This window comes from Crocuta crocuta, unplaced genomic scaffold (genome assembly GCF_008692635.1).
Source record: "Crocuta crocuta isolate KB4526 unplaced genomic scaffold, BGI_CrCroc_1.0 scaffold41, whole genome shotgun sequence".
In the NCBI taxonomy this organism is placed as follows: Eukaryota; Metazoa; Chordata; class Mammalia; order Carnivora; family Hyaenidae; genus Crocuta; species Crocuta crocuta.
Window position 1 is genome coordinate 15,845,010 of NW_027529428.1, and position 18,579 is coordinate 15,863,588.

Below are 18,579 nucleotides of genomic sequence, written 5' to 3' on the forward strand. Positions count from 1 at the left end.
CAGGGGTTTTATGTGCCCTCAGGGGGAAGAGCCTAAAGTCAATTACCTCTCAGCACACCTGGAACTGATTCTAATAGGAAACATGGTTGCCCCCTTTTTTTTCTATGAACTCCAAGACGAATATGTTTTCCTCTCCCACGCAGATCGCCCCACAAATGCAACATTCATTGGAAACCTTGAAGCTAGGGCAGGAAGGACCCACTATAGGATATATTTTTGTTTCTGGATGAATTAATCATTTATTTCTTTTTTTAAATTTTTTTAATGTTTTATTTATTTTTGAGATAATCATTTATTTCTGCTGTTATTGGTGGGAGCACCTCAAAGCAGCCCCATTCTCTGAGTCAATACTATGGTGCTTAAAGTGACAAATGCAAACACACCAGGGTACACAGAGATGTCACTTGCCGGAATGAAATAACTGGAATGACTGGGAAAAACCCAGAACTATTTTAGGTCACTAGTCTTCCTTAATCACTGCTTCCATTTTATTGCCTACATATTGGAACTTAATTTGTTTGTTTTTTAATTTTTTTAATGTTTTATTTATTTTGGGGAGAGAGAGTGTGTGTGTGTGTGTGCGCGCGCGCGCGCGCGGGGGAGGGGCAGCGAGAGGGGGAGACAGAGTCTGAAGCAGGCTCCAGGCTCTGAGCTGTCAGCACAGAGCCCGACGCGGGGCTCAAACCCCCAAACCGTGAGATCATGACCTGAGCTGAAGTCGGACGCCCAGCTGACTGAGCCACCCAGGTGCCCCACTTTTATTCATTTTTAAAGTACTTATTTTGAGAGAGAGAGTGTGTGTGTGTGCGCACGCGTGCGCGCGCGGGGTGGGTAGGGACAGCGAGAGGGGGAGTCACAGAATCAGAAACAGGCTCCAGGCTCTGAGCTGTCAGCACAGAGCCCAACACCGGGCTCAGACTTACGAACTGTGAGATCATTACCTGAGCCGAAGTTGGATGCTTAACTGAGCCATCCAGGCGCCTCGGAGCTTAATTTGTTTTTTAAAGTGAGGGAGCTTTGGGGGCACTTGGGTGGCTCAGTCGCATAAGTGTCCAGTTTAGGCTCAGGTCATGATCTTATCTCTCAGGAGAGTTCAAGCCCCACATTGGGGGGCCCGTGCTGACAGCTCAGAGCCTGGAGCCTGCTTTGAATTCTGTGTCTCTCTCTGTCTATGCTCATCCCCCACTTACGCTCCTCCTCTCTCTCTCAAAAATAAACAAACATTAAATAAATAAAAATAAAGTGAGGGAGTTTTTTCCTAATCTAGCAATCCCACTTTGGGGAATTTGAGAGACATAAAAGCACCTTTGCATCATGGTGCATGTAAAACATTTTTTAATGCAGCATTATTTATAGGATCAAATTTAAAAAGTAAATTTTTCATTTACATTAGCTTGCTGGTTGCTAGATTTTGAGGAAAAGTTGATAGAGAATATGATTTGTTTTAATAATGAAGATAGCAGGGGTGACCAGGAAGAAAAACAAGCTTCAAGGCGGCACCATGACTCAGTGGACTCGTCATGGTTTCTTGTCTAACTTGGCCTTTCAACAAGAGGCTAATAATACCCGAACTGGCAGCAGGAAATACCTGATACCATGCGAGTCTTTGTTTTCCTGTGGATGAGGAAGAAGCCTTTGGTCAATAATTCAGAACCTTAGACAAACAGTCTCCAAAACAAACCGTCATGCTCCCCGCTCCCAGCATACTTATGCTCCAAGCATATTCAGTTCGGGAGCAGAGGGTTATGAAGCCACTATTACGTGTCAGGCAGAGGGCTAGGTAGGATGAATAAGCGATGCGTCAGCTCCCAGAGTACTCAGTCTCGCTGGTTGGAGATGGGGAGGGTGACAGACACGTGCATGAAGAGGATGCTGGTGGTGACGAGAACAGGGCAAATGTACTTTTGCACAGAGAAGAGCATCACTGCTTCCTGGACTTGGGGGAATAAAGGAGTCGGTGTGTAGGGGCGAGCCTGTGGACATTCGGTAGTATCGGTAAAACCTGTGTTTTAGTAACTGTGGAGACCAGTCTTTGCCAGACCACAGAAGATATTGTGTCGCATTCTAGGGGACTTGGGATTTTTTCTTGTAGGCAGGGAAGAGCCACTCGGGGATGTTCCAAAGGAGAAGGCGGAGTTGCGGGCACAATTTGCATTTCAAACAGATCACTCCAGACTCAGGCACATGCCCCAAGGCAGGTCCAAGTAGGTGACAAAGGGAAGAGTCTCAATAAGAAATGCTGGGGCCCTTGGGGCGCCTGGGTGGCTTAGTTGGTTGAGCGTCCACCTTTCACTTAGGTCATGATCTCACGGTTCGTGGGTTCGAGCCCCGCGTCGGGCTCTGTGCTGACTGCCAGCTCAGAGCCTGGAGCCTGTTTCAGAGTCTGTGACTGCCTCTCTCTCTGACCCTCCCCTGCTCACGCTGTCTCTCTCTCGCTGTCTCTCTCTCTCTCTCTCTCCTAGAAATAAATTTAAAAAAACATTAAAAAAAGAAAAAAAGAAATGCTGGGGCCCCTGGGCGGCGCCTGAATGGCTCAGGCTCAGGTCATGATCTCTTGGTTGGTGAGTTCGAGCGAGCCCTCTGTTCTGACAGCTCAGAGACTGGAGCTGCTTCAGATTCTGTGTCTCCCTCTCCCTCTGCCCCTCCCCGGCTCATACTCTGTCTCTCAAAAGTGAATTAAAATGTAAAAAAAACTTTTTTAAGGAATTCTGGGGACCCCTTATGGGTAGTGGTAACAGGGAAGGAGAGGAAGAACTGCTACCAGAGAGATTTACACTTAAGTAGGTAGGATGATGTGACTGATTGGATACAGAGAGGAAGGAATTCCTAAAATGACCCCTAGGATTTTGGTTTGGTAGTCTGGGTGGGCAAAGGTAAATAACAGAGCAAGACAGGTGCATTCCTTAAGGGCCAGGCACTGCACTCGATTCTGTATATATGGTGATGAACTAAACATTCATGGCTCCTGTTCTCTTAGGGTTAGCCATCTAGAGGGGGGGGGACAGACATTAATCCAAGAAGTCACATAAAAATGTCAATGCAAATTGTGCTTGTGCTAGGTACCGTAAGGGAAAAACGAAGCTACTATAAGACAGTGTAAGTACCTGGTATGCAACAGGAAGTCATGGAATATGGAATATGATTTCTATTATTTCTAAGGAAATAATATCGAGCGGGTGAAGTCAGGACCCAAGAAAAGCAGCAGGCCAAGGATGAAACCCTAGGTAACACCAAATGGGAGAGGAGGACTGAAAAGGAGGTAAAAGGCAGAAAGATAGATGGAAAAAAATAGAGGGAAAATTGGTTACGGAAGACAAGTAGAAAATTTCAAGAGATTCTGTGCCAACAGTTAAATTTAGCACAGAGGAAAAGGAACATAGGGACTAAAAGAGTCCCACTGGTTGTTAAGTATGGAGGTGATTGGTACTCTTGACAAGCAATTCACGTCGAATCAGAAGCCAGGTCGTAGTGAGTGAATGCAAGAGTGAATGAAAGGTGCAAAACTGTGCAAGGGAAGAGAGAAAAACCTTGCATGGTAGTTACAGGGGCGCTGTAACTGGAAAGGGACACTGGGACAGCAAGCCCCTCTGTCACTTAACAATCACTTCTCTGAGTTGAAATTTCCCCCTCTATAAAAGAGGGGAATCCTACCTCAGAAATCAATTACAGGGATTACATGAGGTAACGTATACATAGAACCTATAGCATGACTTCACATATGCTCGATACACGGCAGCCTTTTTATATTATAAAATAACTCTTTAATTGCAATAATAACATAAGGAACTCCTGTTATACCTTTTGCACAGATTCACCTACTGCTTACAATTTCCATTTTTCTCCATTTGTTTGTTATACATGCATGTCTCTCTCTATATACATATACACACATTCTATTTCTATTTCTATCTCCATGATTTTTCCTCCCTAAACTATTTGAAAGTAAGTTTGGAGGCACTGTGCCCTTCACTGAATAATCAGCGCATATTTCAGGGCACCTGGGTGGCTCAGTCCGTTGAGAGACCAACTTTGGCTCAGGTCATGATTGTCCAGTTTGTGAGTTCGAGCCGTTTGAGCCCCATATCGGGCTCTGTGCTGACAGATCAGAGCCTGGAGTCTGCTTTGGATTCTGTGTCTCCCTCTCTGTCTCTGTCTCTCTCTCTCTCAAAAATAAATAAACATTAAAAATAATCATAATCAGTGTATACATCCTAAGAACAAGGATGTCCTCTTACATACCCACACTGTGATGATCAAAACCAGCAATGTTACTTGATTCCATACTGTGATACACAGTGCATATTCTTTTTTTTTAAGACTGTATGTTTAGGTTTACAACCAATTGTGAGGAGGGTACAGAGGTTCCGCATATATCCACTGTCCTCACATGAGCATAGCCACCCATCATCAACCTCACTCACCAGAACGGTACGTACTTTACCAAGGATGAACCTACATCGACACATCATAATCACCCAAAGTCCATAGTTTATCTTAGGGTTCACTCTTGGTGTTATATATCCTATGGGTTTTTTAAAAATGTTTAATTATTTTTGACAGAGAGAGAGCAGAGCATGAGTGGGGAAGGGGCAAAGAGACACACACACACACACACACACACACACACACACACACACACACANCACACACACACACACACACACACACACAATCCAAAGCAGGCTCCAGGCTCTAAGCTGTCAGCACAGAGCTCGATGAGGGGCTCAAACCAACCCACAAACTGCAAGATCATGACCTGAGCTGAAGTTGGAAGCTTAAATGACTGAGCCACCCAGTTGCCCCTCTGACAAATGTGTAATGACATATACAGTATTTCATCATCATTATAACCATTGTAACATCATACAGAATTTTTTCACCACCCTAAACATCCTCTATTCATCCCTCTGCACCCCTACTCCTGGCAGCCACTAATATTTTTTTATTGTCTCCATAGTTTTGCCTTTTATAGAATGTCATGTAGTTGGAATCATACAGTACGTAGCCTTTTCAGACCGGATTATTTCACTTTGTAATGTGCATTTAAGGTCCCTCCATGCCTTTCCATGGCTTGATAACTCATTTCTCTTTAGTACTTAATGATATTCCATTGTTATCAACTGTATATCACAGTTTATTTACCCATTCACCTACTGAAGGACATCTTGGTTGCTTCCAAGTTTTAGCAATTATGAATAAAGTGGCTGTAAAGATATGTGTGCAAGTTTTTGTGCAGATACAATTTTCAGCACCTTTGGGTAAATACCAAGGAGCATGACTGCTGGATTGAATGGTAAGGGAATGTTGAGTTTTAGAAGAAATCACCAAATTGCCTTCCAAAGTGGCCGTCCTGTTTGGCATCTCCATCAGCAATGAATAAGAGCTGTTGTTGCTCTACAACCTCAGCATTTGGTGTTGACCATGTTCAAGTTGGCCATTCTAACAGGTGTGCAGTGGTATCTCGTTGTATTAATTTGCACTTCCTGATGACCTATGATGTGAAGCATCTTCCATATTCATATTTCATCCATTGTGTAATGTTATATTTTCTCTTTGGTTTTTCCCAGTCCAGGATCGAATCCTGTATCCTACACTCCATTAAATGGTTTTCATGTTTCTTTAGTCCTCTTTGATCTAGAACGGTTTCTTCACCTTTCTCTGTGGGACTTGGTCTTGATATTTATGAAGAGTACAAGCCAGTTATTTCTCGAGTGTCTCTCAGATTAGGTTTGCCTGATATTTCTCCATGATTAGATTCAGGTTATTCATTTTTATCAGGAAAACCAAAGAAGTAATATTGCCTCTTTCCTGGTACTTCCCATCAGGAGGTGCATGAGGTTAGTTTGTCCGTGTTTAGTGATTAACTTTGATCACTTAGTTAATACAAGACAATTACTTTTTTTTTTTGTCGTTGTGGTTCAAAATTTAAAAGGGTCTCTGTTTTCATCTGATTCTATTTTTACTGAAAATAAAATCACTATCTTTCCTGTGACCTTTATAGCTCATTTAGCCTGAGTTTGGATTTTTTACCCTAATCACAGAGTAACCAAAACTGGGACATAAAACGGCCCTAATGGATGGACTTTGATCATGGTTCCACTGAAGGCTCAATGCCAAGAAAATGGTTCCTGATTTTTAAAAAATCTCTTCCATACTCTGCATTTATTTTTGACTGCACTTCTTTCTGAATTTATTGGACTGCCCATGGCTGTTGACCCAGAAGACTCGGGATTCTTCCTAGGGAATGCATAAAGCATGAGGTTTGCAGCTTTCATATCTTTCTTCTGGGAGAACTCACTTCAATTACATTTTTTAGCATTATTATTATTTCAGAGCCTCTAACTCAGACTAAATGAGGAATCCAGGGCTGTTTTGAGCCTTCAGTCTCACAGGAAACACGGACTTAGATTTTGGTACTTATGCTTCAAATACAGAAGAATTCTTTATGGTTATAGTTCTTGAACAATCACCAAAGGAAAACCATAACCTTCAAGATTTAATTTGATGAGGGGGCGCCTGGGTGGCTCAGATGGCTAAGCGCCCGACTTCAGCTCACGTCATGATCTCATGGTTTGTGAGTTTAAGCCCTGCATCAGGGTCTGTGCTGACCATGTGGAGCTGGAGCCTACTTCGAATTCTGTGTCTCCTTCTTTCTCTGCCCCTCCCCTACTCATGCTCTGTCTCCCTCTCTCTCTCTCCTATCTCAAAAATAAATAAACATTTTTTAAAAAGATTTAATTTGATGGTACTATGTATCATTGAGTAGAGTGGAAGGAAGAAGACTTACCTTTAACTCAGATGAAATATACCTGAGAAATAACTCCTATCCATTCAAAAGGTCAGCTTTGCACACCACACCAAAGTTTTTCAGAAAAGCTAGCCCACTGCGTTCATTTGATTTTCCCAAAGAGAGCCTGATTTTGCACATGTGACTCCACATTTGTTTTTACAGAGCACAGGCTAATGCAAGCACACTTTTCATTCCATTCACCACTAACAAGAAGATTATCACTCCAACAGCCCTTCCTATATTAGAGCCATGGCAGAACACTACCAAATATAGCCATGTCTAACTATTATGAATATCTATAAGCTTGGGGACCAGAGACACAATAGCTAGCACTATAATTAGCTGCTTAATCAGCCCGGCTTGGGAAAACACACCGTGAGGTCTATTCTCGCACCGAATATCCAGTAGATGACTAATTGCTGATTTAAAAATTCAGGCCCACGACTCGTCTGTAACAGCGTAAAATGTTTTCTAATTGTTCATTAAGAATAAAATGGGCATCTCTTGCATGTCTAAATGTCTACTAAAGGTTAATGTCGAGGGTTTTATGCAGGCCATGTTCATAAATTTACAAACTGTGTCCATGAATTTAAATCCTGGTAATTCAGCTTATTAAACTCCAGTCACATCTTGTCCCTTAAATGGCGGAATCTTCTAAGTAGAATATAAATGCATTCATTGGCTTGTGATTACTTCTATGACTTCCAAAAGGAGGCGAGTTGCACATGTCATTTTGTTAGGTTCTGACATGATTTTCTATTTCCCTTTTCTCATGCACTAAGCTACTTCAATGTGAACGTGTGACTGTTACAGAGATTTTAATCCGCTTTCCTTCTGATGCATCTGAGATCTGTGATGGTGCCTGCTACCCAAGCCTAGCTCAGATGCTCCAGGCCTGAGGAAGGGACCCCCGCACGACCCATGAGTCACTTTAGTGTTGTGCCTGGAATGGTGATATCTCCCCTCCCAGGAGGGGCTGAGCCTACTCCAAACTGGTTCCTGGGGAGGCTTCTATGGGGGATACCTATGTGGGGATTGCTGGTACTTGCCAGCTGGCTATTGCCACCCATCAGGCTAAATTCCACACCAGGTAATGGCCTTCCTATGTAAATTTCCTTACAATTTCAATTTCATAAAATATGATTACCCTTCCTATCAAGAAAGGCAGTTGACCGTAGTAGCAGTTGAATTAATTAGTGGCAGGTCATTTGTAATAGGAAGATCTATGGACATTTTTATTAATTCTACAAACACTAAGTGTCTACTGCATACCAAGAACTGTGAGGGCATGAGATTCAAAGAGACCTAGTCTCCTTTCTCACGGAAGCTCATCTCCACAGACTGCACCACCACCTCTGCAGAAAATGATGGTGTTTTGCCAAGTAGGGATGGAGTCCTTAATCATTAAAAAGCTCACAGAAAGAAATTTCACAATCCCTAAGTTCCCTATTTTAATTATGTATACTTTTCATAGCCAGGAAGTCCTCATTTATTCTAACTCCTTGGTTTCTCAGCCTCAGCCCTACTGACATTTTGGACTGGATAAAATTCTTTGTGGTGGGGGCTGTCCTGTGCCCTGTAGGATGTTCAATGGCTTCACGTCTCTACCCCCAAGATGCCAGTAGCACCCCCACTACTGGAGACAACCAAAAATATCTCCACGCATTGCCAAACATTCCCTGGGGGACAAAACTTCGGCTCTACCTTGAATTTTTTCTTTTACAATTCGATGGAATGCTTTTGTTGTTGTTTTTGTTTTATGGAGACAGAGAATACCTGGCCTCCATTTCCCACTGAATCTTATCAAGGGAAGCCATGTTTATTTTTATAAACAAATATAAAAATGTCATCATCCTCTGACTGGATACCAGTATTTTTAAGTGAACGACAGTGCACCATTGAACCAGTTGTTTTGATTTCTTACTGACAAGATTCCTAGTTTTCTTTTTCCACTTTTTTCTTATTATTTTCATAGGCAGGCATGTCAAAGACAGATTTCTAAGTGGCTTTCATTTTGAAGTCAGTGATTCTTCACCATTTTTATATGACCCTTCAATATTCAAGTCCATGAAAGCTAGGTACACTAGCCACTCCTTACAAAGATATGCATATGCACACACATGTAATATTTGCATATAATTTTAGCAGGTTCAAAGCTACCCCCTCTCCAAGCTCTTTCATGGACCCTAAGTTAAAATTCCATGGGTTTTTAAAAAATGTTTTTATTTATTTTTGAGAGAGAGAGAGCAAGCAAGGGAGGGGCAGAGAACGAGAGGGAGACACAGCATCTGAAGCAGGCTCCAGGCTCTGAGCTGTCAGCACAGAGCACAACACAGGGCTCAACTTCATGAACAGCAAGATTATGCCCTGAGTCAAAATCAGATGCTCATGAGACTGAGCCACCCAGGTGCCCCAAAATTCCATGTTTTAAAATATAAGTTCTTTCAGTTATGGTTTTGTGAGGTTATGAAATAAAGCAAGTCAGAAAATGGCTGATAAAATTCGATCATCACAAAGCCTTTGCTCTTTTCTAGATAAACACTCTAAGCATTGTTCACTTTCTCCAAAGCATCCAAGCATCCTATTTCTTATCAGCCCTGTCATTGTTCATTCTGTGTTTGCCAACCCATTATTGCTCTTTGCTTTCATTACGGATTTTGATCGTGGCAGAGCTGTATTATCCAACAATAGAAGTTGGGATGTGTCCCACCCTCGCTCCTTTCTACCCGTCACCCAGCAGCTGCTGAAGCGAACCTGGCGGAGCCTTCGAAGCTAGTGTGACCCTGCTATGAGCCACCCCTCATCCACTTCTTCAAGCCCACTCCCCTGCGAAGAAAGAAGGAAATCACAGGCACAAAAGCCTTGGCAAGCAATCCAAATGATCCTTGGAAGGGATGAAAGAAAATGAGTATATTGTCAAGCAAATAACTTCTAATTATCTATATAGACATTCCTCCAAGGGAGTCCTTATTTCTCCATCCCCCTGGCTCCCTTCTCCTCCTATGCAGAGCAGTTAGGCTCTCCTCAAATCCAGATGCTCCACTCCATCTCGGCACACAGACAAAAAGGCCTTGAGGTTAACGGGGCCTCCCCTCCAGAGAAGGCAGTTTAAGATCATCAATTATTACTTCAGCATGTGCTTTGGCAAGTCACCCTCCCAACCCCAAGCCCCAGTGATTTATCAGAGTATTTCTTCCAAACCCAGAGTATTCTTCCCCAAAGGAATTCTCATGCCACCTGCTAAGAAGCTAATAGTTTTTCCATGTCATTACACCAGTATAAGTTAGCATAAGTGGTTATTTTCTACATCCTTGCTACTCTACGTATGCTCCCTGAAGGAGTAGCATTAGCATTACCTGAAGGTTTGTTAGAAATGAGCAGAATCTCAGGCTCCCCCCAGATCCACTGAACCCGAATCTGCATTCTGACAACACCCCCAGGTGATCTGTGTCCACACCGATGTGGCCTCCATCGCCATGTTCACACCCTTACTGCCTATGCTGGAGTTGCTTTGAGTCCTGGCATTGTATGGGGGACGGTAGAGTGCTCCCTATAGAGACATGCAGATAGACGTCCCTCTAGCTAAGAGTGCCTCCTCACCACACACTTGCCCCGCCCTCTACCCACTACCATCCTCTGGACTTTGAAATGTTTGTTCAAGCCCATCCATTTACCTCATGCTTTGTAGGAACATTTTACGATAGCAATCCCCTGTTCTAAGTAGTCTAACACGCACCAGGCACTGTGCTAACGAACTCCTTACAATCACCCTGAAAGTAGATAATCGTATTCCCATTTACAGATGAGGAAACTAAGGCTCAGGTAGATCAAACAACTTGTCCAAGTTCTCATAGCTGGTCATGAGGCAGAGGCAGGATCAAGCCCTGGTCTGTTCTTTCCCCTGAACCATGATGCCAAATGCAATTAGTTACCAGGTACTCAGGACGGATCTATCTGCCTATTCATGTACGTATCAGAGTGATTTTCCCCCCTCATCCTGTTCCTCAAGCAGCCCACATTCGGAGGCTATCAATGACAAAGAAATTGGCAATACATTGTGACATACGCTATTGTGGCGCTAAGTATAGGGTGTTATGAGCACCCGCAAGAGGAGCATCTAACTCAACATTGGGTATAAGGATCCGTTTACTGCTAGACATGACGCTCTAGCTAAAACCTGAAGGAAAAGATGGGGAGAAGAATATCTGAGCAGAAGAAACCACGAACATCAGAAGCAAGAGACCACGTGGTCAGTTCAATGAATGAATGGAGAGGGGCTGGAGCAGAATGTGGGAGGCTGGAGTCAAGTAGGGAGGAGGGAGGACAGGTAATAGGATGAGAAAAGGTCCAGAGGCAAGTCGGGATCCTATCCAGAAGAACCACAGGAGCCACAGAAGGAGTTTGCTCCAAATTCTAAGAACAAGGAGTATCACTGAAGTCTTTAAGCACAAGAGAAACATGACCACACTTGTCTTAGAAAGATTGTTCTTCCATGGGGTGATGGTTCGAAGGGGAGCCCGAGAAGATGAAGAAGAGTAAGACGGCAGCTGAAATAATATGGATGACAGATGATGGTGGCCTGAGCTAAGATAATAAAGCAGGAAGGATACAAAAGCAAATGGTAAGGACACTTGGGGGGCTCAGTCAGTTAAGCGTCTGACTCTTGATTTCAGTTCAGGTCATGTCCTCCTGGTTGGTGGGTTCTAGCCCAGCACAGAGGCTGCTTTGATTCTCTCTCTCTGTTTCTCCAAAATAAATAAATAGACATTAAAAGAAAAGCAAAGGGCGGAGCCATTTAGGACTCAGTAGGGCTTGATGGATCAGATGTGAGAGTGTCAGGGTGATGTCCACCATGTTTTGCATAGGCAGAGGTGTGGATATTAATATCATCTATTTGGGTATGTTATCTAAAATACCCCTACAGATCATCTCTAAATTAAGACACAAATACCACTTTATCTACTTACAGCTGAATCTCCCCTTATGGTTACAAGAAGCCTCCTCAGTCATTTATTATCAGGTGGGCACACTCACTGGTTTAACTGGGTCATTACAGGGCATACACAGTGAAGATTATTGATTGTCACAGCATAATTCTCTAAACAAAGATCACTGGACAGGGGAAACACTGGAGATTCTAGCGATTTCAACTAAGCTATGTTTCTCGCTGCAAACAGTCATTTGGTTGGAGGTCTATTAAACACAGGTTAAAACAAAAGAGGAAGAAATAATAAACCACATACCATAGAAAGAAGGGGATCAATCATAAAACATAAAGATTGTCAAGGAAAAAAATATTGGCCACAGATAACCCAAACCTAGAAGCCTACCTAAGAAACATGCTTATTACTGACTAGTTCAAATTTCAGACATGATTATTGAAAGTTTCTCTATCCCCAAATGCCTATAAATGATTTTCAGTATCTTTTTTGATAGCACACATTTTAAAAATAGGAACAGGGGCACCCGGGTGGCTCAGTTGGTTAAGGAGCTGATTCTTGATGTCAGCTCAGATCATGATCTCACCGTTTATAGGATCAAGCTCTGCTTTGGGCTCTGCACAAATAGCACTGAGCCTGCTTGAGACTCTCTCTCTCCCTTGCTCTCTGCCCTTCCATTGCTTATGTGCATTCGCTCTCTCAAAATAAATAAACTTTTAAAAATATAGGAATAGGGGTGCCTGGGTGGTTCAGTCGGTTGAGCGTCCAACTTCAGCTCAGGTCATGATCTCACCACTGGTCTCATGGGTTTGAGCCCCCCGTCGGGCTCTGTGCTGACAGCTCAGAACCTGGAGCTGCTTCAGATTCTGTGTCTCAGTCTCTCCTTTCCCTCCCCCTGCTCATTCTCTCTCTCTCTCTCTCAAGTAAAATTTTTAAAAATACATAGGAATAATTTCTTGAAAACCTCATGTATTTTAAATCTGAATGACTAGGTTCTATGTAAGTTTTTTTTTCAGATATTAAGATAGAACACAGAGAAGCATTTGATTTTTCTCTCTAGTACAGAGACAAGTAGAAAAAGCAACCTTATTTTTTTAAGTTACAGTTGCAGATCAAAAGGTAAAAATGAATGATGAAGATAATATTAGGATTTCAAATTTGCATAAAGAATGTATGGAAACTAGGATTGAAAAACATTCATAAGGGTTGAACATAAATCACCTATAACATTGTCTGAATTAGTTGTACACTCACTTTGGTCCATCACAAATTCACTTTAATAGGCATGGATCCTCCTTTGCCTTACATCAAAGGATGCTACAGAAACATCAGTGTTAAACAGGATGCTTCAGTGATCAGGGGTGTGGTCAAGGGTACTGACCTTTCGCTGCTCAGTACCACGTTTATAGGTACTCCCCCTGGTGAAATTCTGTTCATGTTTAACTGCCAGCAAAACTTCTCCATCTCCTTAGCAAATGACTGGTCCGAGAGATAAGATGAATCTTTCTCTGATTAAGTTTCTCTTTCTTTTCATTGTGGTCCCCGGGAAGATCGGAATGCAGAATTGGGGACCCAGCTTTAGTCATTATATAGAACATAATTGTCACAAACACTTGGGTTTTCTCAAATTGTGTATGAGCCTAAAGAGAGTTATGAATGCCTTCTATTTAGAGTCCTTATACAATTGCAAGAACCAAACCAAGTACACAAAATTTAATGCGAATAAAACATGCAACTACAATTCATTTTACTGGCATTGGCACACATGATGCATGAAGCTATGTCATCAAAACTGATAAGCACTCATGATGCTCTTGTTCCCTGTGCCCATTACTAGGGTGTGTGGTGTGACGGCTTGATTCTCATACTCCTTTCCCCATTAAAATTACTAGGAAACTGTTGGGGGTGCCTGGGGGCTCAGCCTTAGGTTAAGCATCTGACTTCAGCTCAGGTCACCATCTCATGGTTCATGGGTTCAAGTCCCGCATGGGGCTCTGTGCTGATGGCTCAGAGCCTAGAGCCTGCTTTGGATTCTATGTCTCCCTCTCTCTCTTCTCTCTCTCTCTTTCAAAAATAAATTAAAATGTTAAAAAATTTTTTTAAAAAATTACTGCGAAACAGTCAATGGTAAGATGTATTGTAAAGACATTTGGCTTTTCTTTGATGCAAACAGATCCTTTAGATTTTAGGTCTATCTTGGTGCTTTTCTCATTAGTCCCATGACCATGCAACTAGAAACACACACTCAATCCCCAAGATGAGGTAATGAATGATCCTACAGGTGACCCAGAGTGTTCTTACACTATTTTCTAAATTACTGTAAAAATCAAAAAGCAAAAGTATTAAGTGCTCATAGAAAACTAACATTCCCTGAGAACGCATATGGTATGTTCCTGATTGAGAACCACTGATTTCGGGCTTAGTGGCATATCAATTTTCCCTCTGGTTTCATCTTTCTACCCTATTTTTATTGTCTACTTGACCTCATTTTTAGAAAATCTGTATTCCTGGTTTACGGTGCTATGTGCTCTTTTGTGAACTACCTAAGCTTTTCTGAAGCAGAAGAGAATAAAAGCCCACAGCTCATGTTGCCAGTGAAATCACTGGTAGGCAACTGGATTAAAACACCATCAATCACAGTTTCATGCTGCAATTTTTGCTTTTTTATCTACAGTCCTTCTCACCTATTAGCTTTTGATGTGCAGTCTCAAAGCCATAGGAAGCTAAGGAAATAATTTTTAAAATTGTTTTCTGTTTCAAAAAATGCCATTTAATATCTTGGCTCATTATGGTCCTAACTAGGGTAGATGAAATAAGTTGGCCTAATACCAAATGCACTTTAAACATTTACCAAAAAAAATTTTAAGACATGGCCCCCAAATCTTAATATGGGTATTGAGAAAGAAGGCTGTCAAATCCTGTCACAAAATTGCCTAAGTCTCTAAACAGCATCCCTGTCCTCAGTGACTTTCTGGGAATAGCTTGTTCATCCTACGACCCACACAGCCCAGTGGCTGGCCTAAAGGTTAGGTGGCTCTCTTCCAAGAAACACTCCTTCAGGCCTGGCAAGGTGGAATGCTTCTCCTGCTGTGAAAGGGAATTGTGGGCAGCGCACAATGTGGCTTTTGTGTTGTCCTGGGGAGCCTACAGATGGGTTCCTTTAATCAACGTTTTTTAAGAGGGAAAAACCTGCCCTAGACTGGCATCTAAGTTCAGATCCTGCAGCAGACACTTCTAGGAACTCAAAAGGAGCTCAATCGGGGCGTCTGGGTGGCTCAGTCGGTTAAGCGTCCGACTTCGGCTCAGGTCATGATCTCATGGTTTGTGGGTTTGAGCCCCATGTTGGGCTCTGTGCTGACAGCTCAGAGCCTGGAGCCTGCTTCAGATTCTGTGTCTCCCTCTCTCTCTGACCCTCCCCTGCTCAGTCTTTCTCTCTCTCTCTCTCAAAAATAAATAAAACATTAAAATTTTTTTTTAAAAAAGGAACTCAATCAATCATTCTGAACTAGAGAGTATTCCCACATATCCAAATGGAACCCAAGAGCCTAGAACAGCTGTCTACAGAAGAGGACCATTCTTATCACTGTGGGGGTGCGCTTCTGTCTGTTCCCCCACTAGACTTGCGGATGAGGATTCAGTCTTCCTCATTGTTAAATCCTCAGAACCTGGCATGGTATTTGACGCTTGGTAGATGACAACATGTATTTACTATACTTAAATTCTGGTAACTATGGAAAACACAAGCATAGCAGATACTGACTGGCTGTTCACCAAATCCTTTTTCTTTTCCTTTGGGGTCTACGATGAGTTTTTATTCCCAGCAGACTCCCTTGTAGGTAAATGCAGCCATATGACTGAACTTAACCAGTAAATGATAGACAAAAATGGATGTGCCACTTCCAGGCCTGGCCCATAACAATCCATCACATGATCTCCCCCTCCCTCTCTCTCCCCATTTGCCTTTGAATGTTGGTGCCCACAGTGACCTTGCAAGCCAGTGTCAAAGATGACAGTCACAGCCTATGTCAGCTCAGATCCCTGAATGACTGCACAGCCTCCTTTGCCGGCCCCTTGTTGGCAAACAGACTTAACATGAGTAAGAAATAAAAATCTGTTTTGGCAAAATTTAGGGTTTATCAGTTTCAGCATCTAGCGCTATCCTAACACAACACATTAAATGGATGATGCTTCATTAGCATTATTAAAGGCAAGATATCACGATGTTGAGTGTGCTATTTAGAGTCCGATATGGGCTAGAGTTCTTTAATTTGACACTCACTCACTCAGAGGCCTTCAGGACACATTTAACACCCCAACCCCAAATCAGGGCTCTTGTGAGGACTGAATGAGCTCTCACATGGCTATGCCCTCGCAGGTCTATGCCCTTGCATGGTCCCGGCTCACTGAATCACACCATTAGTGTGACTACAGGGCCATGGGGAATGTAATCCTGTCTGTTGGACTCCTTGATCTCTCCCAATATCATGGTCTCATTCTCAATCCCTTTTCTAATCAATGGAGGAATTTCTATCAGACTGGGACTTGCCTTTTGAGCCTGCACACTTTATGTTCTGGTTATTATCCAGGTGTGTATTACCTCAAAGGCGATGCAAGTTCCAATTTCTGCCCCTAAAGAATCACCCTGTTTGTGAATACTTGATAAATTGTCAAACCCTTCAATGCTCTGACAAGCAAAGATCTGTAAAGTGCCCAGATATGACTCTCTTATTTAGGAAGGGACATGGGTAGCATCCTGGATGTTGCCACCCGGTCCCTGGATGTTGCCACCCGGTCCCAGCATGACCTTAAATGAGCATGTTCCCAAGTCTTCTAGCAGGCAGGGAATGTCTTCCACTGCTCATTTTAATCACTATGTAAATACCCCCAAAAGAATACAGTTTCATTTTTCAAATGATTAATTGAGACCCTATATGGAGATCTCAACTGAGACCCTATAAGGTTTAATCCAACTGAAAATTTGGATTTTGCTAAATGAAGTTCTGATCTTCCAAGTAGGGCTCAATATTTCCAGATGATAGAATTCCACCCTGCCCAACTTGCCATCATTTTCATGTATAGACCTGTGGTCAGATGCTTCTTATTTGTAGGCACGCAAGTCTCTGCCAAGCCAGTGAAAGCCAGAACCATACCATCCTTCAAGGGGAAATGCAAAGGCTCACGTACATTTCCTCTGAACGGGGTGGAACGTGAAGTTGGCAAAAGCAAAGATGATCCCCAGCCACCGAGATACAACAGGGTGAAAACCCGGGTCAAAGGCTTGAATGCCCACAATAATGGGCACCAAGCCAGTAGGGTTCAGAACAGTAGAGCAGGGCTGGGCAGATTTTAGATTAGATAATCTGGGATTAGTAAGATTTCCGATAAAAGGAAGATGCAACAAAACAGTACAGCCCAGGAGTGTTTCCAAGTACTTCTGAAACATCTAGCCCAATGGGGATGTGCATGGCATCAGGAATTAAACTTCCACTCCCAGTCTACCGCCTGCCCCTATGTGGCAATGTTATTTAAAGTTCTTTAATCTCCCTGAACTCAGTTGAACCTCAGTTTCTTCATGAGGGATACTGAGGTGGTAAAAACAATCAGGCTGGTTTTGATGGTTACATGAGATAATGCATGTCACATGCTGATGGATGGCTTGTGTCCTGTGGGCTGCAGGATTGCCTGGTCATGCCTGCTCACTCCCTAGACCTCTAACAGCTTGCTGATTAGAATAAGCTTACATCTTCTGATGGCCCTCCCCATCTATCCAAGAGGCCTCAGGGAATGTGACCGAAGATGGAAATCTAGTGTTTAAGTGGATTTAGGGATCTGTCAGGATCTTTCCACCCCAAGGACTCCCTCAAACCAAGTCCTGGGTGTTCACCCTGCATCAGGGATCAAGTCCTCAGCCTCCCAGTTAGACTCTTCATTCTCTGAGTATCTAGGTTCTGGCAGGTAAGTACACCTGTAGCCTCAACATTATTTCTCCAAACACCCCTTGCCATGTAGCTGGCGTTTTGTTTGCCAGCCAGTAAACTTTCAAGGTTGTGCCCAAGGTCACACTTTGCTGCCTTCTAAACAGATGCATGTTCAGTCACCAGCCACGGCAGAAGCATTTTGTTTAGGGCATCTGTTTGCAAATTGCACTTGAGTCCAGCCTCAGCTGGACTCGTTTGCGGGCTAATTCTCCTCATAGACAAATGAAATCAATAAGTCACATCACATTCATGTGTGAAGAAACTGCATATTTTGCAATCTTGCTGGTTGGGACCAGGGTAAATGTGCCTATAGGAATGGATTTTAACCTTTTTGGTGTCGTGAATTCTTTTGAAATTCCAAATGAAAGCTTTGGATGATCTCCCTAGACGGGGGGAATAAAAACAAAAGTAAAAATCACATACACAAACATTTTTAATGTTTTATTAAATTATCTTTGTCTTTCTATTTCATCAGTTAGATTTTATATCAAAAAGCAATGCATTCTAAAGGAAGAGTAGTCAAACAATTTAGAAGGGGAGAAAATGGAAGTAAAATTTCCCTTAGCTACCACTCTCCCTCAGCCGCACTCCTCAGAAGTAATAACTTATTGGGGCGCCTGGGTGGCTCAGTGGGTTAAGCGACCAACTTTGGCTCAGGTCATGATCTCACGGTCTGTGGGTTCGAGCGCTACATTGGGCTCTGTGGTGACAGTTAGCCCAAAGCCTGGAGGGATTCTGTGTCTCCCTCTCTCTCTGACCCTCCCCTGCTCATGCTGCCGCTCTCTCTCTCTCTCTCAGAAATAAAAAAAACATTTAAAAAAATTAAGAAGTAATAACTACTAATAATTCTCTGTATATACATCCCTTTAAA